Source organism: Schistocerca gregaria, chromosome 4 (assembly GCF_023897955.1).
Source record: "Schistocerca gregaria isolate iqSchGreg1 chromosome 4, iqSchGreg1.2, whole genome shotgun sequence".
In the NCBI taxonomy this organism is placed as follows: domain Eukaryota; kingdom Metazoa; phylum Arthropoda; class Insecta; order Orthoptera; family Acrididae; genus Schistocerca; species Schistocerca gregaria.
Window position 1 is genome coordinate 582,249,152 of NC_064923.1, and position 24,234 is coordinate 582,273,385.

At 43.3% G+C, this 24,234-nt stretch overlaps 1 protein-coding gene across 1 annotated transcript in view; it reads left to right on the forward strand.

The window, feature by feature from the left end:
• LOC126266665 (uncharacterized) overlaps nucleotides 1-24,234 on the forward strand; it is a 975,748-nt gene that overhangs the window by 404,994 nt on the left and 546,520 nt on the right. The window contains exon 2 of the mRNA XM_049971081.1: nucleotides 3,031-3,176. The gene's annotated coding sequence lies outside the window, so the exon portion shown is untranslated. The remainder of the gene's footprint in view (nucleotides 1-3,030; nucleotides 3,177-24,234) is intronic.

Consider the following 24,234-nt stretch of genomic DNA (forward strand, 5'->3'; position numbering starts at 1 on the left):
GGTAGCATGCCGCGACAGCGTGGACGTGAACCGTATGTGCAGTTGACGGACTTTGAGCGAGGGCGTATAGTGGGCATGCGGGAGGCCGGGTGGACGTACCGCCGAATTGCTCAACACGTGGGGCGTGAGGTGTCCACAGTACATCGATGTTGACGCCAGTGGTCGGCGGAAGGTGCACGTGCCCGTCGACCTGGGACCGGACCGCAGCGACGTACGGATGCACGCCAAGACCGTAGGATCCTACGCAGTGCCGTAGGGGACCGCACCGCCACTTCCCAGCAAGTTAGGGACACTGTTGCTCCTGGGGTATCGGCGAGGACCATTCGAAACCGTCTCCATGAAGCTGGGCTACGATCCCGCACACCGTTAGGCCTTCTTCCGCTCACGCCCCAAGATCGTGCAGCCCGCCTCCAGTGGTGTCGCGACAGGCGTGAATGGAGGGACGAATGGAGACGTGTCGTCTTCAGCGATGAGAGTCGCTTCTGCCTTGGTGCCAATGATGGTCGTATGCGTGTTTGGCGCCGCGCAGGTGAGCGCCACATTCTGGACTGCATACGACCGAGGTACACAGGGCCAACACCCGGCATCATGGTGTGGGGAGCGGTCTCCTACACTGGCCGTACACCTCTGGTGATCGTCGAGGGGACACTGAATAGTGCACGGTACATCCAAACCGTCACCGAACCCATCGTTCTACCATTCCTAGACCGGCAAGGGAACTTGCTGTTCCAACAGGACAATGCACGTCCGCATGTATCCAGTGCCACCCAACGTGCTCTAGAAGGTGTAAGTCAACTACCCTGGCCAGCAAGATCTCCGGATCTGTCCCCCATTGAGCATGTTTGGGACTGGATGAAGCGTCGTCTCACGCGGTCTGCACGTCCAGCACGAACGCGGGTCCAATTGAGGCGCCAGGTGGAAATGGCATGGCAAGCCGTTCCACAGGACTACATTCAGCATCTCTACGATCGTCTCCATGGGAGAATAGCAGCCTGCATTGCTGCGAAAGGTGGATATACACTGTACTAGTGCCTACATTGTGCATGCTCTGTTGCCTGTGTCTATGTGCCTGTGGTTCTGTCAGTGTGATCATGTGATGCATCTGACCCCAGGAATGTGTCAATAAAGTTTTCCCTTCCTGGGACAATGAATTCACGGTGTTCTTATTTCAATTTCCTGGAGTGTATATGTGCATCGTTTTTTCTGCGTGCTCCTTGTAACACGTTTTCTTGTCTTTTGTTTGATGCCACTAGTTTTACAATCAGAGCGGTAAATTCTGAATAAGCCACCATTTTGTTACAAGCCTTGCGTTGCGTTAGTGTCCTGTACACACATCAAAAATGTTTTGCATCCCCTCACTTCCCAGCACTCCTCAAGATAAACGTTGACTGTGGATATCGTATCAAAGATACAGTCCCTTTGACTGTTCAGAGATGTGACTAAACTCGCCCAAACATGTAAACAACCTTGCTTTAGAATCGCCTATTAGACGGACGGGATCCGACAGCCGATCACTTCCAGTCATTCCACCAAGCAGGAGCTACACGGCTCGTGTTGTCTTTAGTTCAACCATGCCTAGACGTTCAGTACTGCGGTTCGATCGCGTCCGCATTGTTACTTTGAGCTAGGAAGGGATCTCATCAAGCGAAGTGTCAAGGCGCCTCGGAGTGAACCCAAGAGATGGAGGGGATTCAAAGAGAGAAGAACTGTCGATGACATGTCTCGCTCAGCCCGCCCATGGGCTACTACTGCAGTGGATGACCGCTACCTACGGATTGTGGCTGGGAGAAACCCTGACAGCAACGCCACCACGTTGAATAATGCCTCTCGTGCAGCCACACGACTTCGTGTTACCACTCAAACTGCATGCAATAGGCTGCGTGATGTACTACTTCACTCCCGACTTCCATGGCGAGGTCCACCTTTGTAGCCACGACACCATGCAGCGCGGTACAAATGGGCCTGACAATATGCCGAATGGACCGCCCAGGGTTGGCATCACGTTCTCTTCACGGATGAGTGTCACATATCCCTTCAAGCAGACAATCGTCGGAGACGTGTTGTACGCAACCCAGTCCGACTGAAGTTCTTAGACAAACTGTCCAGCAAGTACAGCAAGGTGGAAGGGCCGACGTACGCCGCTGATGGTCATGGAAGGCGCGGTAACGGTTTCACGATACGTGAATGCCATCCTCCGACCGATAGTACAACGATGTCGCAGCATATTGGCGAGGCACTCGTCTTCATGGAGGACAATTTGTGCCCCCATCGTGCGCATCTTGTGAATGAGTTCGTTCAGGATAACTATATCACTCGACTAGAGTGGCCAACATGTTCTCTAAATGTGAACCCTATCGAACATGCCTCGGGTAGATTGAAAAGCCGGCCGGGTGGCCGAGCGCATCTGGGCGCTACAGTCTGGAACCTCGCGACCGCTACGGTCGCAGGTTCGAATCCTGCCATGGGCATGGATGTGTGTGATTTCCTTCGGTTAGTTAGGTTTAAGTAGTTCTAAGTTCTAGGCGACTGATGACCTCAGAAGTTAAGTCCCGTAGTGTTCAGAGCCATTTAAACCATTTTGACTGGAAAGGGCTGTTTATGGACGACGTGACCTACCAACAACTCTGAGGGACCTACGCCGAATCGCCGTTGTGGAGTGGTACAATCTGGACCAACAGTAACGTGATGAGTTTGTGGATAGTATGCCACGACGAATACAGGCATACATCAACGTAAGAGGACGTGCTACTGGGTATTAGAGGTATTGGTATGTACAGCAATTTGGAACACCATCTCTGAATGTCTCGCTGTATGGTGGTACAACATGCAATGTGTGGTTTGCAGTGGCAATAAAAGGGCGGAAATTATGTTTATGTTTACCTCTATTCCATTTTTCTGTATAGGTTCCGGAAGTCTCGGAACCGATGTGATGCAAAATTCTTTTTGATGTGTGTATTAAAAGACGTGTCAGTTAAAGTTATGACTTCTGCACAAAGTTTACATAGCATTTTTGTATTTGCGTTGTGGCAGGGGGCCTGGACGATAACGAGGTGCTGGACAGCGACAACGCCACGTCGACGCCGTACTTCGACTTCAACGTGCCACGTAACGTGACAACGGCCGTGGGGCAGACCGCCTTCCTGCACTGCCGTGTCGAGCAGCTGGGGGACAAAGGAGTGAGTAAAGCTGAAATACTAAACACCTTTTTCCAAAAGCTGTTTCACAGAGGAAGGCAGCACTGCAGTTCCTTCTCTAAATCCTCGCTGGAACGAAGAAATGGCTGACATCAAAATAAGTGTCCTAGGAATAGAAAAGCAACTGAAATCACTCAACAGAGGGACGTCCACTAGACCTGACGGGATACCAATTCGATTCTACACAGTGTACGCCAAAGAACTTACCCTCCTTCTAACAGCCGAGTACCGCAACTCTCTATAGGAACAGAAGGTTACAAATGATTGGAAAAGAGCACAGGTAGTTCCAGTTTTCAAGAAGGGTCGTCGAGCAGATGCGCTGAACTATAGGCCCATATATGTGACAGCGATCTGTTGTAGAATTTTAGTAAATGTTTTTTCTCGCGTATCATTTCATTTCTGGAAACCCAGGATCTACTCTGTATGAATCAACATGGATTCCGGAAACAGCGACTGTGTGAGACACAACTCGCTTTATTTGTTCATGAGACCCAGAAAATATTAGATACAGGCTCTTAAGTAGATGCCATTTTCCTTGAATTCCGGAAGGCGGTCGATTCAGTTCCGCACTTCAAAAATGGTTCAAATGGCTCTGAGCACTATGCGACTTAACATCTGAGGTCATCAGTCCCCTAGAACTTAGAACTACTTAAACCTAACTAACCTAAGGACAGCACACAACACCCAGTCACCACGAGGCAGAGAAAATCCCCGACCCCCCGGGAATCGAACCCGGGAACCCGGGCATGGGAAGCGAAAACGCTACCGCACGACCACGAGCTGCGGACAGTTTCGCACTGTCGCCTGATAAACAAAGTAAGAGCCTACGGAATATCAGACCACCTGTGTGGCTGGGTTGAAGAGTTTTTAGCAAACAGAACACAGCATGTTGTTCTCAATGGAGTGACGTCTACAGACATTAAAGTATCCTCTGGCGTGCCACAGAGGAGTGTTATAGGACCATTACTTTTCCCAATATATATAAATGACCTAGTAGATCGTGTCGGAAGTTCCATGCGGCTTTTCGCGGATATTGCTGTAGTATACAGAGAAGTTGCAGCGTTAGAAAATTGCAGCGAAATGCAGGAAGATCTGCACCGGATAAGCACTTGGTCCACGGAGTTTCAACTGACCCTTAACATAGACAAATGTAATTATTGCTAATACATAGAAAGAAGGATCCTTTTTTTGTGTGATTATATGATAGCGTAACAAACACTGGTAGCACTTACTTCTGTAAAATATCTGGGAGTATGCGTACGGAATGATTTGAAGTGGAATAATCATATAAAATTAATTGTTGGTAAGGCGGGCGCCAGGTTGAGATTCATTGGGAGAGTCCTTAGAAAATGTAGTCCATCAACAAAGGAGGTGGCTTACAAAACACTCGTTCGACCTATACTTGAGTATTGCTCATCAGTGTGGGATCCGTACCAGGTCGGGTTGACAGAGGAGATAGAGAAGATCCAAAGAAGTGCGGCGCGTTTCGTCACAGGGTTATTTGGTAACCGTGATAGCGTTACGGAGATGTTTAGCAAACTCAAGTGGCAGACTCTGCAAGAGAGGCACTCTGCATCGCGGTGTAGCTTGCTGTCCAGGTTTCAAGAGGGTGCGTTTCCGGATTAGGTATCGAATATATTGCTTCCCCCTACTTACATCTCCCGAGGGGATCACGAATGTAAAATTAGAGATATTCGTGCGCGCACGGAGGCTTTCCGGCAGTCGTTCTTCCCGCGAACCAAACGTGACTGGAACGAAAAAGGGAGGTAATGCTGTGGCACGTAAAGTGGCCTCCACCACACACCGTTGGGTGGCTTGCGGAGTATAAATGTAAATGTAGATGAAGCAACGCACAGGCGCGACGAGCAGGATGGACAAGGCTCAGCAGCTGCCACTTTAGTAAGCAGCGCGGATGACAGATTGAGTGAAATTTCCCTTGAACGAGGGAAAATTTTGGTCTTGTGGGTAAACAGGAAAAATGAGAAAAAATGTAAAAAAAACGTGGGAATTTTGAAACGATTAGCTGAATACGTAAACTAGGAAAAAATTCCAGACATGTAGCTATATTGCAAAGAGATGCAATGGTTCTCTAAACCTCCTGCTATCGGTGACCTCACTGCCCGGAATTCCTCCGTTTGTAGAATCCTATGTCTCCTGCTACCAGCAAGCTCACTGCCAAGGATTCCCCCTTTATAGAACATGATATCGCATGTTTCTATCGAGCTCACTGACAGAGAATCACCCTTTATAGAACACGATATCCCCTGCTTCTATCGAGCTCACTGCCAGAGATTCCCCTGTTTGTAGAACCTATCCTGCGAAAGTGCAGCTTTAGTGCGTTACTTTCCCATACAGTTGTGTTTTCCCTGTCTCAGTGGAAGTGTACCTACACAGTAAGAACTAGCCATGTTAGCATTTTAGTATTATGTATAATTAGTGTGTAAAATTAGAGGGAAACAAAGTACTCCTAAAAAAATAAGAGTTAGTGGTGAATTAATGCCAGAAGAAGGAGGTGAGAAAGTTTCGAGAGCCCCGCGGGGCAGCCGTGCGGTCTAGGTGTCTTGTCACGATCCGTGCGGCTGCCCCCCATCAGAGGTTCGAGTCCTCCCTCGAGCATGGGTGTGTGTGTTGTCCTTAGCGTAAGTTAGTTTAAGCTAGATTAAGCAGTGTCTAAGCTTAGGGACCGATGATCTCAGTAGTTTGGTCTCATAAGATTTTACCACAAAATTTCCAAATGTTTCCAGAAAGAATAAATTTCAAGACCGGTCGCTATGTGATCTTAACTTCAAGGGACGGTTAAGACAAATTCCAGTAATGAAATCAAATACAGATGTATTGCGCGTTTCGTGGAAATACTATGTGGAAAGTGCAAACTACACAAACGTGTTCAAATTCAAAACCATGTCAAGTTCGTGAAGCTTTCATGGCCATTGCATACATACTTGAAAACGTATCTAGAACAGAAGTGAAATTGCAGGTAACAGAGCAGTCAAAGAAGCAGGGATTGAACTGGAAACCTGTTGCGCAGAACATAATTTTACATTCCAGGTTGTTAAACATTTAATCCCCTTGGTGAAAGATGTATTTTGTGATTTTAAAATTGGCCAGAACATTTGAATTAAATATATAAATGCAGCAAGATCATAAAATAAAGTGTTGCCAAAGTAGAAATAGGTGAAATTGTAAAAAAACATCAGCTTGCACAAATCCCTTTGTGCTCTGCTTGGGTATGTTTCTCCAGATTCAGGTAGGATCAGAACGCAACTTCTAGAACTCATTAGTTTAGACGCCAGAGATTACTTTGCAGATAAACTTCGTATGCCTTTTAAAGAACCATGCCTTGCAAAGGCCATTCCATGTAATGATGCTGTTAAACATAACACAGATGCGGTAATCTGAAATACAAGCTGCTAAATCTACCACGATATATATTACAACTCCTCTAGACTCTGTGAAGATTGTCATCAGGGTCACAAGCACATATTCACTTGTGCACGTTTTAAGGAATTGTCTCGCATGCGCAACTGGCGTGACGTCATTGCCTTACGGGTCAAATACATACGGATGTGATAAATGACGTGCACCCTTCACGACGTGCAAAACTAGCCCTTACGAATCAACTACCGATTTACGTCAATGCCACTAGGTAGTAACACACTGCAGCAGCCTTTTATCCCCGTTCGGGCTGGCCGCTTTGGCCGAGCGGTTCTAGGCACTTCAGTCCGAAACCGCGCTGCTGCTACGGTCGCAGGTTCGAATCCTGACTCGGGCTGGACGTTTGTGTTGTTTTTGGGTTAGTTAGGTTTAAATAGTTCCAAGTCTAGGGGACTGATGACCTCAGATGTTGTCCTACAGTGCTTAGAGCCATTTGAACCATTTTACCCCCGTTCTTTTGGCACAAATCGCGCTAGACGGTAGCACACTCCTCAGATATGCCAATTCACTCAATACATAACTAAATTAAGTCACACGATTGTACACGTCGTAGTTATACTGATAGAAAGTCCTATTTTGTGAGTGTATGATTGAGCTACAGTATATTAAGTTTTGATTTCACCATTCAAAAATCCACTTGAGGCAATGGGAAACTATATTGTCAGAAGCCTATCAGCCTCTGTTGTGAGACTGAGGTATTAATTCATGCTTCTGACATCTGTTGATCTTATGGTTTTTCAAGTTTATCTGTGCTGTGGGACCACATTGTATATTGTCACGACAAGCTGTCTCTCTTAGTTCCCTGATACTCACTTAAATATGCGATCGACGACGGTAGGCTTTAGGAACTTATGGTTCTCAGCGCATCATTTGCATTCTTTTCAAGTGAGTGTGTTGGTAGACGTTACTATTTGGATTTAATAATTTCCACAAACGGCAGTTTGCGTTCAGAGTTGTTTGTTCACTGTGTAGGAATGGGTTTTCATGTGCAGTGTCAATATAAACTCTGTAGAATCTGTTTTTAAGTGCCAACATAACAGAAAATTACCAGGACAAGTTATCCGCAAAGGAACTAGGGCCTTTCAGACCAGATCTGTTGTGAGAAAGTGACGAAATCAAGTAAACGTCAGTACAAGTAAACATTGAACTAAAAGGTGTGCAATAGTATCAGTTGTTGTGATGCAACGTAGGAATGTATGATTTTCAGCGCGGAAAGTTAATTCTTGGACCAACACATGTGTTAGGGAATTTGTACATTTGTCCGAAAAAAATAAAATAGCACGAAATCTCTCACTTAAAAAGAAATTTGAGACGGAGAGTGGCAAAAGGTTACACACTATTTCGTTCCTGCCCTAAAGTGTTCTTCATTACATACAAAACAACAAAATACGACAAAAACAATTATTATTATTTTTATTGTTATCTGCAGCGGCTGTATCTGTTTAAACTTGTTGATAAGCACGACTGTTATAAAGCATAGGCTATTATTTTCACCTGAATCTAAAAATCTCTGGACACTCACACTGTGTATTCTCGAGACGTCGCTGAAAATAACTAATTAAAGCAATACATTTGGCGCCAAACCAGATAGGTCAATCACCGCCCTCTACAAGCTCCAGCGCCATACTACATCCACACACAACACCTTTCGCACACTTCAAAAACGTCTGCCGCTTTGTGGTCTGGGTAGGCCTACCGATCTTGACTGCTTGCTGCTTTGCGGATGCGTGAGCTCCCATATACTTTTTTTTATAAAACATGATAAAACGTTGGCTAAAATTAGACATATATGCCACAGCACATCAAGAGACAGAAAAAAAACATTGCAAATAACACATTTCATCAGACAAACACTAAAGCACCCCGTATTCAGACGACAAGTGGCCCATCGGGACCATTCGACCGCCGTGTCCTCAGATGAGGATGCGGATAGGAGGGGAGTGTGGTCAGCACACCGCTCTCCCGGTCGTTACGATGGTTTTCTGTGACCGGAGCCGCTACCATTCAGTCGAGTAACTCCTCAATAGGGATCACGAGGCTTACAGCACCCAAAATAATGGCAACAGCACATGGGGGCCCGGATGGCCACCAATCCAAGTGTCGTCAAGGCCCAACAGCGCTTGAATTCGGTGATCTGACGGGAACCTGTGTATACACTGCGGCAAGGCCTTTGCCTAGACAAACACTGGATGGTGACAAATGTTTTACCGTATTTTACGGAACACTAGCGAGTCCCTTAAAACATGACATGTTCTTATGGCAGTGGAAAGAGTGGCCATGCTAGAAACAAAATGGTATCTTTAAGTCAATCAAACCGTTACTAATAGACGTCATTTAAAGGCTCATCGAATTATAAAATAGGTACAGCCACAGGGATTCGAAGGTAGGTGTACAGCCATTGTGTTTGGAGAACCATTGCATTCTCCTTCGTTGGAAGCAACAGCGATTGATGCGACTCCCATAGGCTCAGCTAGCTGAACTTTCTTGATGTCCGTAAGAACTATACTCGCTAGAATCAATGCCCCGATACGTCTGCTACGTAGAGATAACCAGCCTATCATTACGTCTACCTACTAACTGTTTAAAAATCACCGCTCTGAATCGAAAGTTCTAAAAAAGTGGATTGTCTTTATTTAAAGACATGTGAAAAATATTCTAAATTCTTCCAGATAATTTAAATTCTGTGATACTGTATTAAAAACCTATTTTAATCGGAGTATATGTGTTACGTTTACTCTTCCTCAGAGCCTTCAGCTACTAGCTACGTCTGCCTCTGTCGAACGCCCGCAGACTGTGGTAGTACCCAATGTATTCTAGACTCGCACAGCCCACACAGCAAGTGCCGACAAAGTCACTCGCGAGACCTCACCTTGCGACCCCGCCTGCACACCAGCACGGGGGATAGAACATAGTTTGCCCGAGTGACTTAGCGCGAGTAGACTCTCGCGCGCAGGGGGTAAACAGTGAACACTAAACACGCAAACACAGGAGGCCGAGTTGACTCTCGCCTGTGTTAACAGCGCGCACTAACCGCCTGCGCCTCCCGCTACGTGCTCTGATCTCCCGTGTGACCTCCCAGGGAAACAATCGCTGCCCAGGGCGTAACTGTTCTACGTGAAACGTATTCTGCCGCTGCTTCATTTGATAAAGGGGCACCTTCATCATTTGGTCTGCTCCATTGCGTGTGAAATTACTTTAGCTTCTGTGAGCACATCTTACAGGAGAAGCATACGAAATTAATTCTAAGAAACGAGAATTGGTGTTCTTCGGAAAAAATCTTATTACGTGAACACAAATTTAATGCTATTACAAATAGTCCCCACTATGTCCTTTACACTCATACCAGCGTTTTTTTATTAATCCTCAAAATACTTCTGGAACTCGATTTTTAGGTATCTCAGCGATGCTCTTTTAGTCTCCTTTACTATTCTAAACCGACACCCCTTTATAATTTCTTACATTGTTTGAAGCAAATGACCTATGAGGACAAGTCTGGCAAATATTCAGGTTTCGGCACCATTATAGTACTGACTTTGGCCAAAAATTCGTGAACAAGAAACCAAGTGTGATTATGTACATTATTGGGGTGGGAAACCCATGAATTGTTGCGAGGAATAATTGATTTCAAAGCTCATTTCCATGAATAACTTTTCTTACTTAAACGAACTTCTGAATTCTCTTGTCTATAACAAATGTAACTTTTATGATGTCATCCTGGCGTTCTTTTGTAGAGGCAGCACTATTCACAATACGAACGATTAATTAGTCTCTTGCGTTAGCTTTCTGTTTGTAAACTATTTCTTTCAGTGATCTCCAAAGGCAAGGGCATAATGGGGGCCGAGAAACGTGACGATTTCTGACAATGCACCTTCCGAGTAATATAAATTTAGATGATATATAACCTGACGACTAGAACGTGCAGGTGCGCCGTAATGTTGGAAGAGCCTTTTCCCTTATGATGGATGCTCTTTTTCAAGGAACTCGAGATAACGGGCCCTGCAAGACGATTCAGTAACACAAGAGGCCCAGTCATCTGAATGTCTTTCATACCACAGCACACAATCAAACAGCGATTCCTTGTTTGATTTTTGAAGTATTATGTTCTACTAGATTAATGTATTCTGATTCGTTCATACTCTTTTCGTTTTCGGTAACAGAAAATATTACTGTTTTGCACTGCGCCATTCTCAATAGTTTAATGAAAACATGAATAAACGCTACTGACTCTTGTGTTTGGCTGGATGTTGTGTGATGTCCTTAGATTAGTTAGGTTTAAGTAGTTCTAAGTTCTAGGGGACTGATGACCTAAGATGTTAAGTCCCATAGTGCTCAGAGCCATTTGAACCACTTTAACTCTTGTGTTGGGATATCGCATAACGTATTCTCCAAGAGCACCAGTTGCGTTTACATTTCTATACACATAAACATTATGGTGTAGCAATGTATGCAGGACTATAATTGGGGAGCGAAAAATTGATGTTTTGGTGAACGGCATAGACCGATTGTGAGAATTGGGCCAAAGATTTGTGAAGAAAAGTAAGAGACAAGACGAGTGAGAGGAGGAGAAAGATGGTACTGTTGCGAGGCGCCATTACGGTAAATAGTAGAAGTTCAGTATTTGCGCAAAATAAAATACAATATCTAACATAAAGTATTCAAGGTATGTATATCTCAGTGCCGAAATTAGTTAATTATCACGGTACAGATATTACGACACGTAGATCGCTCAGAGGTGAAGTTTGGAACGATAGTGCAAACCTGCATTTTCCACGGTCAGAATTCGTCGAGATATTATCTCCGAATTAATAAACTTTAACTTGCTAAATTGTTGGACCTATCATCCAGACTCATGAAAAAACATAGCAGACAGTTGTGCCGAACGATCTGCGTAGCGAGTAAACGTTTTAGAGATTTCAGGTGGAGCAGAAACCGACAAGCAATTTCCGCGAGATCGCCACTGCGGAATACATCTCTTGCGCTCCTTTATATTTTCCAGGGTTCCAGAAGAGTAAAGAAAAAAGGAAATAAGGGACTGAGCTAAACCAACTAAGCCGGCCGTGGTGGCCGAGTGGTTCTAGGCGCTCCAATCTGGTACCGCGTAACTTCTACGGTCGCAGGTTCGAATCCTGCCTCGGGCATGGATGTGTGTAACGTCCTTAGCTTAGTTATGTTTAAGTAGTTCTCAGTTCTATGGGAATGATGACCTCAGAAGTTAAGTTGCATAGTGCTCAGAGCCACTGGAACCATTTAAACAACTAAAACCAATAACCAAACCAGTAACTAAAATAAAGGCACACATAAAGAATATTTATTCATAATAATAAATAATTTAAGAAAATTTTTAATTAATTAACTAATAATAATATAGTAAATTATATTAATAAAGCTCTTTTATTTTTTGATGTAGTCTCTCTGTACGCTAATGCACTTCGTCCAGCGATGTTCCAGTGCTGAACCTTTCTCGAAAATTACATTCCTCCAGGCCTGAAAAGTAACTCTCAACTACGGCTGTTAGTTATTCTTCTGAAGAGAACCTCTGCCAACTCAGAACTTTTTTGAGCTCAGGGAGTATATGGAATTCTGTTGCAGCTAAATTAGGCGAATAAGGCGTGTGTGGCAAGAATTCATTTTCTAGTTGATGCTGAAGTGTCTCGGGCAGGGGCACTTTTGCAGGAAGTCAGTAATTACACTCACAAATCAATTTACTGACACAATCAGCTTACGTCCACAAATGTAAGTTCTGTAATACCATAGCAGTTAATGAGAAAAGTTCTTCTCGAAAATAAAGGAATAGCTTCTTTGGCAACTTAAAATGTTTGGGAAACAACGTTAGTAACCTCTCTGTGAGACAGTCCTCTTAGACATCAAAAGTAGGCAAAAGTGGAAGTCCCATCTAACAAGCAGTACATGGTGTTCCAGCATCAGAGCCCACGGCCAGAGCCGCTGGTCGCCATGCACAGTGATCTCGGAAGGCAAGAGCGACGTCCAGTCTGTGCGGCGGCTGTTTGCTGGCGACCGTCTACTTCTGTCTGAGACGGAACAGCCTGTTGCTCGCCGGGCAAAGGCAGTTCTACCTGCGTGGCGGATGAATGCTAGACTGTTACTGGTTCGGATTGGCAGAGGAAAATGGAGTGACGGATGCCTTGAAAGGTCCGTAAGAGTGACGGCCTCTACTGTTCTTGTGGGTGCCCCCGGAACTAGCGTGCTTGCTGCAGGCAAGTTGATGTTCGCTTGCTTTCGGCCTATGCGCCTGTGGAGCTGGAGCGATGACCCGCATAGCGGGTTTACGTTGCAGGTTGTCAGCGTTTCAGGAGACGCAGGACTAACGCTAGATGTATTTTTGCCATGAGAGAAAAAAAAGAAACAAACCTGTGTTTAGGCGCGCGTTGTCTTGGTGAAAGATGACTTTTCTTGTTGCAAAACCTGGCCTGCCTTCTTTTACATATCTTTTGCTGTAGTTGGTCCAGGAGGTTAATGCTATTTTATTACATAGTTTCCTGACCAGCAGAATCCCTTTCACATCTCAGTAAACTGACTCCACACCTTTCCAGCTGACAGTATTGCCTTTCTTTAATATGACAGTGGTGAATAAACATGTTTCCACTGCTTTGACGGTTGCTTTGTAGTATGGTAGTGAGACCCAAATTTCATCTGTAGTCACAATCTGGCGCAAAGAATCTTGTCAGTTGCTCTGAAAACGGGTCAAACATTCTTTGGACATATGCATTCTTAAGCGTTTGTGATACTGTATTAAGAATCGAGGCATCCATCTAGCAGATAATTTTCTGCTATGCAATTCCACTGCTGAATCGCATTATGCTCATTCAAATGAGATCCACACAGCTTCAGTAATTTCTCAAGCTTCCACTCGGCTATTCTCAATTACCATTTTATGCAAAATGCAGTAACGTGTAGACCTGTAGAACATCTTGACCAAGCGATATGTGGATCACCAACTAATCCCTCCCATTTAAATTTAAACTTGTTTTTCTACTTGACAGCAACTAAAAATGTAGGATCAGAGTCCTCCGGAGTTCCGACGATCCGTTTGAATTTCATATGTTTTCCTGCGTTTCCTTACAAAGTACATAGTCACTGCCAGAATCTCGATTTCCTTCATCTTGACAAATCACTACACGGGGACCAGAACGGAGAGTCGTCTGTATCACGGAGCTCTACCCAGTGCTCTGACGCACCTTATGTATACAAAAAAAGGATGACTTATTACTACGGAGTAATCTTGTTGCGCTGACATCTGGTGGTGTTGTGGGAAACTTTGAAATTGGCTCCATAGAACCACAGCAAATGGAGTAGCAACACGCGAGGGCAAAAGTTCTTTCTTTAGCCAGCTGTAGTTAAGCAAAGATTAAAAATAGGACACATGAATGGATTTATTCGAACCTACCCATGCTACCATCTCCTACAATATTTACTATTCCCCCTGAACGCCGTTACATGAAGTTAAATTAGTATGTAATTACTTTTGGTTTCAACAGTTGTGTACTACAGTAACTAAAAAGCATCTGATTAGAGCGGCAGCTTAGCCTCATATGATTATAGTAAACGAATATATTCATTACAGTTTCATAGCAGGAAGATAATAATGTCCACTGAATCCCCGCTTGGCTGAAATTTGCTCTTTTGCCATCGTAATCTCGCATCGCGCAAGCTTTTAACGAACGGCTGTGCGGACCGTCTGTGACTTGCACGGGATGGACTTCGTTCCACCGCAGTCTTGTTTGGAGGACAGAAAACAAGAGAAGAAAGCGAGTCATCAGTTTTTACACTTTACAGAAATTTATAAGAATGTAGGTTACATATTCCTTGTTTTCATTGCCGAGTGTTACTTGTACGGGAGAAATATGAGTGCCCCAGTGCAAATTTAGTGACGCTGCATTTCCACTATCATACCATTTTTAGTTTTTGCAGTCGTGAATGGTGTGTGGAAAGTGGATGACATGAGAAGTGTTCACTAAGCAGGAACAGACCTCCAGATGGACATTTTACAATAAACATTTTATTTGGTAAACCATAAAGGAGACACTTCTAATAAAATCGTAAGGGATGAAACGAAGTCGTTCACAGAAACACAGCCAGGCTTCTTAATTCAATAGGAACCAGCAAACTGTATTATAGATTGATAATTTATGACATGTTTGAAATACAATGGAGATCCCAGGTAAGAATATCAACGAAATTATGAAAAGAAATGGTTGATACTCACCATAAAGATGACATGTTGAATTGGAGGCAGGCCGAACTGAAAGACTACTACACATTTGGCTTTCGGCCAGAAAGTTCTCCAGAAAAGAAAACACACATGCACACACACTCTCACACGTGTGACTGCGTGAGGGGTGCTTGCTTGCTTGCGTGCTTGCTTGTGTGAATTTGTACATTTTTTTCCCTGGAGTAGGCTCTGGCCGAAAGCTAAATGTGTAACAGTCATTTCATTGTGCCTGTTTCCAAAACAGTTTATCATCTTCACGGTTAGTAACAATCTATCCTACTCATGACATGGCCGTTAGTGTGAAACAGATGTTCATAGAGGAACACTATCACCGTGAGTCTAAGAGTACAAATTGTATGTTCATGAGATGTATGTGTGTGGAGCAAACATTTTTCCTAGTAATTGTTGTCATACACGCACTCAGAATTTGAACAGAACACCACACCACTGTATGATACTTAACCACTTCCCTGTAGCATGAACCGCTGGTCTCCTTTACAATTTAGAGAATGAACCTGTGACTAGACGTGCTGCTCGTTTTTCTATCTTCTTTATTTCGTTAACCAATCCTACATGATTCATTCTTTTTGCTTTATTTACTTATTTTCACTTGTTTCTCTAATTATTTTTATGACTTACATTTCAGATTATTAATTTCTCAGTTTCTAGCAACAGTGGCAGAGTTATTGTTCATAAAGCCGCAAAGCTACATAGCAAAGAATTAACAATCCGCATCTCGTGGTCGTGCGGTAGCGTTCTCGCTTCCCGCGCCCGGGTTCCTGGGTTCGATTCCTGGCGGGGTCAGGGATTTTCTCTGCCTCGTGATGACTGGGTATTGTGTGCTAGGGGGCTGATGACCATTGATGTTAAGTCCCATTGTCCTCAGAACACTGTTTGCTCTTTCAGCTTGTTTCCATGATAGCTCTCGTAGAGCACTCTGGACACAATCCAAAGACATTATCACTGCTTGAGATATTGCTGATCAAGAGACACTAACAGATTGATACTGAACAGTTGCTATATGAACAAGCAAACAAATTAATCCAGTTATTAACGCTGTCAAATTTCACTGCTTGCCCACAAAATATTTTTTGACATTCCACCCAATTAAAAATCGATGTGCCACCTATTTATTGATGTACTGTAGCACAGAACGATTATGAATTGTATACTTACTACTCAAAGTTAATTTTCCTAATGTTTGCAAATTCTTAGGTATTTAGTTTTGCGAGATCATGCACAATAACGTGTTTCACTGTAATGCTTGACAGTGGATTAATAACCCGAAACGTACGTCGCAAAATCAAATAATTGGTGAAGCAAATGGCAGATAACTACATTTTTTCTAGCTGACAAGGATTCCAGACTGAGAGCAATAGTTAAGAATCGTCCGCACAAATGTTTCATAAAACACTCCTTTGGGTATGAATTACATTTCTTTAGACTTCCATAATGCCTCACTGTGGCATTTGGATTATTGTTTTATACGGTCGCTCGTTTTATGCTAAATGTTTACAACAACCGAGAGGGTGTAGTATGAAATGTTTGGATTATGGTGGGTATAACACGGGGATGGAGTATGTCGTCCCTCATCCCAATTTGTACATCGAAGAAGCATGGACGGAAATGAAAGAAGCTGAGACTGAAACTCATGGTGAGAGAATACCAATGATAAGATTTGCTGAGTACATTAACATACTCAGTGTAAGTGAGTAAAAGCTGCGAGACGTGCTGAATGGAATGGAAAGTCTAATAATCATACTCTTTGCACTGGCAGTAAACCGAAGATAGATGAGAGTACTGAGAACTAGGGCCGCGAATTAGATAAAGTGAATACGATGGTTGGAACTTTAATAGTGGCCACTATTTATTTACAGCTCGTACAAAATAGATACGTGTTTAAAAATTTTACTGACCTTCAAAGTAGTCACCAGCATTGTGTATAACCCATTGCTAGCGATGTGGAAGTCATAGTATAATCTTAGCAGTGCAGTTGTGTCGATAGCTCGAGCGGGGCGGTCTGTTGCACGACAAAATTGAAGCAGTTCTGAAGCGAATGCCGTGAAGTGTTTCCTTCTTTTTAGAAATCGAGTTGAACTCACGGGGGTTTAAGTCAGGGATGTGCAGTAGGTGGTATAGGACTTAGCAGCCCCATCAGTCAAACAAATCAATAACAGATTGCACTGTACGTAACTGAGAATTGTCCTGTAAAATGATGGTCAGGTTCTGCAGGGAGTGTCATCACTTTTGTCTCTATGCTGTTCATTTTAGTAACGCAGCCTACGTCCATCTTAGACACAGAAGTGATGAATCTTTCTGTAGGGCCTGACCATCATTTAACAGGGCAATTCTCAGGCACGTACAGTGCAAGCTGTTACTGATTTGTTTGACTGATGGGGCTGCTAAGTGCTATACCTCGTGGAACAGCATCGCATGTACTGTAAATTGACATATGCGGGTCCCTTGCCAAACTAGCGTTCGGTTCGCAAGAATACCCACTCTCTAAGATCCTTTACGCGATTGCACAGGAACCTCTCATAGGAGGTCGGAAACGCAGACTTTCTGGGACTACGTTGATAGGTTACACCTTCCATTGCATAGTGAATGCTGATGGCCTTCCACTTGTGGTCCGATCATGTGATGAGGTGCACTCCGTGCTTGCATGGATCAAGGGATATGAATTGGCAGCGAGAAGCCACTTTTACACAAAATGTTTCACCATGAGCTATAGGCGTCTACTGCAGACGATATGACCGAGTTCATACGCGTGGCTCAGGTTCTGCCACTACTGACAGCGGTGGCAGGCAGACTGCAGGCGGCATTTGGATATATCCTGACAGCTTGATTGCTATTTAATGTCCTCTACGATACCCTCACCCTCCTTCACTGGGAGACTATGTGTGAAATCGTATGGGACTTAATTGCTAAGATCCTCAGTCCCTAAGCTTACAAACTACTTAACCTAAATTATCCTAAGGACAAACACATACATCCACGGCCGAGGGAGGAGTCTAACCTCCGCCGGGACCAGCTGCACAGTCCATAACTGCAGCGCCTGAGACCGCTCGGCTAATCGCACGTGCACCGTGAGAGCGGACCGGTACTTAAAAATGTACGAGTGTGGGCTGCTGTGTTATGTGTGTGCACAATGGCGACACCGTGGGCCCGTCACAATATTTCTCTTAAGGCAGTCTGTTATAGGAACTAACGCTGGCACGGTGCCACCGAGATGCTGGTACAGATATTCGTCTGTTACCTTTGCGCCCCGCTTTACACGATTGACTTCCAGCTTCTCCTAGTCCCAGAGAATACTTGCTTCCCGATAGCGAAGAATCACGTTCTCACATGGTTTAAATACACGTACATTTACTACTTATTGTGCGATGATGAGAAGATGACTCATGATTGTTGGCAATATTCCCCGTGATAATCATAGAGCACATTAATACAGTCCCCGCTAAGAACAAGTATTTGCAAATGATATGTGTCGAAACAAGGCACCCGGAGTAGACAACATTCCATTAGAACTATTGATGGCCTTGGGAGAGCCAGTCATGACAAAACTCTACCAACTGATAAGCAAGATGTATGAGACAGGCGAAATACCCTCAGACTTCAAGAAGAATATAATAATTCCAATCCCAAAGAAAGCAGGTGCTGACAGATGTGAAAATTACCGAACTATCAATTTAATAAGTCACAGCTGCAAAATACTAACGCGAATTCTTTACAGACGAATGGAAAAACTGGTAGATGCGGAACTCGGGGAGGATCAGTTTGGATTCCGTAGAAATGTTGGAACACGTGAGGCAATACTGACCTTACAACTTATCTTAGAAGAAAGATTAAGAAAAGGCAAACCTACGTTTCTAGCATTTGTAGACTTAGAGAAAGCTTTTGACAATGTTGACGGGAATACTCTCTTTCAAATTCTGAAAGTGGCAGGGCTAAAATACAGGGAGCGAAAGGCTATTTACAATTTGTACAGAAACCAGATGGAAGTTATAAAAGTCGATGGGCATGAAAGGGAAGCAGTGGTTGGGAAAGGAGTGAGATAGGTTTGCAGCCTCTCCCCGATGTTATTCAATCTGTATATTGAGCAAGCAGTAAAGGAAACAAAAGAAAAATTTAGAGTATGTATTAAAATTCATGGAGAAGAAGTGAAAACTTTGAGGTTCGCCGATGACATTGTAATTCTGTCAGAGACGGCAAAGGACTTGGAAGAGCAGTTGAACGGAATGGACAGTGTCTTGAAAGGAGGATATAAGATGTACATCAACAAAAGCAAAACGAGGATAATGGAATGTAGTCAAATTATATCGGGTGATGCTGAGGGAATTAGATTAGGAATGAGACACTTAAAGTAGTAAAGGAGTTTTGCTATTTAGGAAGTAAAATAACTGATGATGGTCGAAGTAGAGAGGATATAAAATGTAGACTGGCAATGGCCAGGAAAGCGTTTCTGAAGAAGAGAAATTTGTTAACGTCGAGTATAGATTTAAGCGCCAGGAAATCGTTTCTGAAAGTATTTGTATGGAGTGTAGCCATGTATGGAAGTGAAACATGGACGATAACTAGTTTGGACAAGAAGAGAATAGAAGCTTTCGTAATGTGGTGCTACAGAAGAATGCTGAAGATAAGGTGGATAGGTCACGTAACTAATGAGGAGGTATTGAATAGGATTGGGGAGAAGAGAAGTTTGTGGCACAACTTGACTAGAAGAAGGGATTGGATAGTAGGACATGTTCTGAGGCATCAAGGGATCACAAATTTAGCATTGGAGGGTAGCGTGGAGGGTAAAAATCGTAGAGGGAGACCAAGAGATGAATACACTAAGCAGATTCAGAAGGATGTAGGTTGCAGTAGGTACTGGGAGATGAAGCAGCTTGCACAGGATAGAGTAGCATGGAGAGCTGCATCAAACCAGTCTCAGGACTGAAGACGACAACAACAACATGTGTAATATCTTCGTAAACACTTGTTTTACTTAGGGAAATACCGGAAAGAGGACCTTGGCACAAGGCCGGGTAGTGGACCTTGACTGGAGACGGAGTTAGAACCAAGGAACATTATCCGCAGATGAAACGCGCGTGGTATGAAAGCAGGATTTGTCTTTTATGATTATTTTCAATTGCTGTGGCAGTACGTCATTTAAGAAATATAACTATTAGAAATATCCATGCACTTATTTGTTGTTAGATGTTTTGAGTTCACCCGTGTGCAGGAAAAGGACACGCAAATGAAATGCGAAGAAAAAATTATTTCATTTTGAAATCATTTATGTCGTTTCTTTTGTTTAGAGTGCCTTCCAACTAACAGAAACAATTTATATTAAGCAACAGAATATAAGTAAATAAAAAATAAGAGTTAGACTAAAAAATGCGGTTAAGGCAACCGTTCTAGAGAAACGGAGCATCCGGGTTGGAGTCCCGCTCTGGCAAATATTTTCACATGACATCGTATTTAAAGCAATGTCAGTACACAGCTGATGTCTGAATATTTCTTTTTGAAAACATACCGTTCTTCTTTGAACCTTTTATAATTATTACGTGACTGCTGTCTAATAAGCTTCCAATGATACCTAGATAAGCTCAACAAGAGGACGGACAGGTGCAATGTAGGCAGTTAATTCAGTGGATTTGTTGTATATTGTAAATATTCTGCCGATTACAGGCACTGTTTTGTTCGACTTCCTTACAACTTTCTCTCTCTCATCTGTCCAAAGTTCTTCCTAACTGCAATTCAGCATACTTTGTTACGACAACCTATAAAATTGTGTCGTATGTAAGAGAAATGCAACTGAAGATTCTTAATACTCATATAAAGACATACATTAAGTGCCACATTCCTCGCCTTTTAGATCATCTTATCTAAAGTATGTTCTTGATCGTTTGGCTCTAATGCTGACTTAAGTTGAAGGTTAACGACGGAATTGTTTGCAAATACTCTTTCTGTTTCTTAAATTATTTAAACTGACCAAGAGAGGAAGTGGGCTAATACACGTCGTTGGACAGTTAGTGATGTAACATCTGTTCCTTCAGATTAATTTCTGAGAGTTAATAACGTGTATAGTAGCATAACTCAAACGATATTTTAAAGCCATGGAATTTTATTAACAGCCACATAAGAGAACTTTCGTGAAAAGCTTTTTGGTGATCTGGTAATACAGAATTCTCTTAAAACCCCCTGTAGATGACATTCACCACTTCGCGCAGAGTGATTTCGAATTGTCATTCACAGTAACAGCATTTTCTGCTTATAAGAGCATCAAAATGTGTAAAAAGTATAAACACCTTCTCCATGTTTCCTGCTCCAGACAAGGCCACAGGATCAATTTTCACTTGTCGACAGTGATGGGCAACAACTCCGCGCAGCATCCGAGTTCATTAGCGCTTGTCAGTAGCGCGCCTGAAGCTAGGCAACTCTTCGGCCTTGTCGCCGCAGCGGGCCTTACAACGACAGGCGCTGCGAATCGTTCGCCGGCTTTCCTGCGCACATTCGTTTCATATTCATGGAATTTTGCGGATTACGGCGGCACAGCGGAAGCAAGTGGGACTGCCGTAGCGTCTAATTACGAGAGACAGACTGGGTCCCTGTGGACCGACCGTGTGGAGATGGAACAGCCACACAGAGAGGTAATCTCGGCCGCTAGCAGGGGGAGTGGGAAGTACGTCGGGATCGGTGTCGTTCCGTTCCCCTCAGCCACCGGAAACGGTTTCAAACATCCAATCAGTTTTGTGGCTTCTTTAATTAAACCTAGCACTACAGGTGATAACTCTTTAATCTACTGTCTATCGACTGGTTTCAGTGCAGACTCCTGTATTCTGTCTGAACCTATAGGGTGACAATTATTGAAGTGTATGAAATTAAATCGTCATAACTTCCGAACGGTTTGCGTTTTGACGTTCAACCTAGGCAGTTGCCACGGGGCATGATGGGCAATAGTATTGGTGATTTAGCAAGGAGACCAACTTTCATTTTGATGGGGTTCGTCAATGAACAAAACTGGCGCATTTGGCTAACTGAGAATCCGCGTTTCGCGATCGGATGTCTCTTCACCCTCAACTGGAGACTGTGAGGCGTGCAATGTTCAGTCATGGAGTAATTGGTGCTATATTCCTTGAGAACAACGTGACTATCGAGCTGTAAATGAAGCTTTTTGAAGACCCTTTGTCTCCATTATCCAGAGTGATCCTAATTTCAACAAAACATCGTTCACGCAAGACAAAGCTCGATCCCATCGAAGTAGGAGAGTGTTTGATGCTCTGTGGGGATCGGAGTGCGGCTCTGGGGTAGACAGAGTGCTATACTAAAGACAAGGTTTACAGCAATAACCGCAAAACAACAGCTAACCTTAAAATAGCCATTCAGGAGATCATCGAGATCATCGATGTTCCGTGTCTTCAGCGGGACATGCAGATCTCCGCTAGTCGTCTGTGACACATAGTCACCGGCGATTGCATGCACATCGATTATGTCATAACATAAATCCGGATATCTGTAATGAGGTTGACGTGTTGAATGAAATGTGTGCACGTCGTAGTTTGTAAATAATTTACGATTTTTATCATATAGTTCAATAATTGTCAATCTGTATCTTCATCCTTGATAAAATATCAGACTCGGGATCTGCCGTAGAGTTGAGAGGAAATGCGCAATATATATTACGTGTTTTAGAATCTCATTCATTAATTCGTCATTATACTGCAATACTGAAGAATAATTAGGACATCATATCGTTTATTTCTCAGTATAGGAAATAAAATGACCTTGGTTTTATAACCCTGTAATGTTTTCATATCGAGGAATATCTCCTACTGATATTACCCAGAGCAACTAGTCTAAAACAAACGGAGCTAAGAGAAGAAGATTCCGGTCCGTATACCCACGTCAGTATACTAGTCAAACGCACTTGCACTCGTGAATCGAGCAGTCAGCGATAATATTAATTAATCAAGGGGCTTAAGAAAAGAGCCATATCACAGTCATAACACCAGGAAGATCAAAATTGTAGCGGATGTTAGAAACATCTTGTGCAGCGTGGTTCAAATTCATTTCAGAAAAAAGTTTTTACTTCTACGTCAAAAAAAGATAGAAAAGTAACATGGATCATTTCATTTCACATGTTAACAAAATCGTCAGTTTAAAAAGTTTGGAAAATGAAAGCCTTTTGATGATACTGTTCTCAGATTTGTAGCCGGATTTTCAAGTCAAATTAACGCAATATTGCGATTGACCAACTGGCAGTCAGCTTCGGGTAAAACGTTGCTATTGCTGAGTTTCGACTCGGCGACAGCTGAGTCTCACCTGAAGATGAGACGCAGTTTGAACCCCAGAATTTTCTGTCATGGTAATACGTCGGTGCTTAAGCTAACCTGCAGGTGGCAGCGTTTCGACCTATAGCTGCGAACTGCGAGACGGTTTTCGTCTCCCTGTTGTGTCAACGACGGAGGTAATTTGCGTTTAGCAACCGATTAACGTCACGATCTACACTGGACGCTCTCACTACTCATGGAATTGCGTCATCTTATAACGTCTCACTTTCCTTCTTTTACGTAAGAATCAGTTATGATTCTGAATTACACACTCTTCTTGCGTTAGGCCCGGCTAATATAAAATACACTCGACACGACAGAACGTGACGATGTAAACTAAAGTTCATAGAACAAGAGTTCACACATATCTTTGTAACAGTTCCATATTTCTAGGTCATTGTCTTCTATGTCTAGCGATAGAATAGATGTCCTGAGTTTTTTATTCTGCAGCTGGAAACTTCTTCACAATTATTCTGCTCGACGCTTTATTCCGCATTTCTGTTTGTTGGTATAACACCGAAGAGTTACAGTAAACACTATAAGCGCGTCTTTTCTATGATAAACAGAATACCTATTTATGGACTAAACAATAAACGCACATACATGCTGCCAAATACAAGTTGAGACAAAGAAGACGTGCTTACTGCACAGGGCATATGGTAGACGACAACTCAATAAACACTGCACTACGGCTGAATGATCTGGCGCGGATTCAGTACTCTTAAGTTACAATACAAGCTTGAAGTATGTTTTGTAACGGTTCTAATTAATAATTGCATTGACTAAAATTTGAACAAAATTGCATCTTTTAGAGTAACAAAAATGTAAGGATAAAATTAATACCATACCACGTGGAGTGAAGAAAGAAACAGAAACTAGTCAGAGGCGGGCTATAAGATGTGTTACAGATAGCTTCGAAAACAACGTAAGTCTTACAGGGATGCTTCGGGAACACAAATGGGAATTCCTAGAGGGAAGGCGACGTTGTTTTCGAGAAACACTACGGAGAAAATTTAGAGAACCGAAATTTGAAGCTGACTACCGAACGATTCTATTGCCG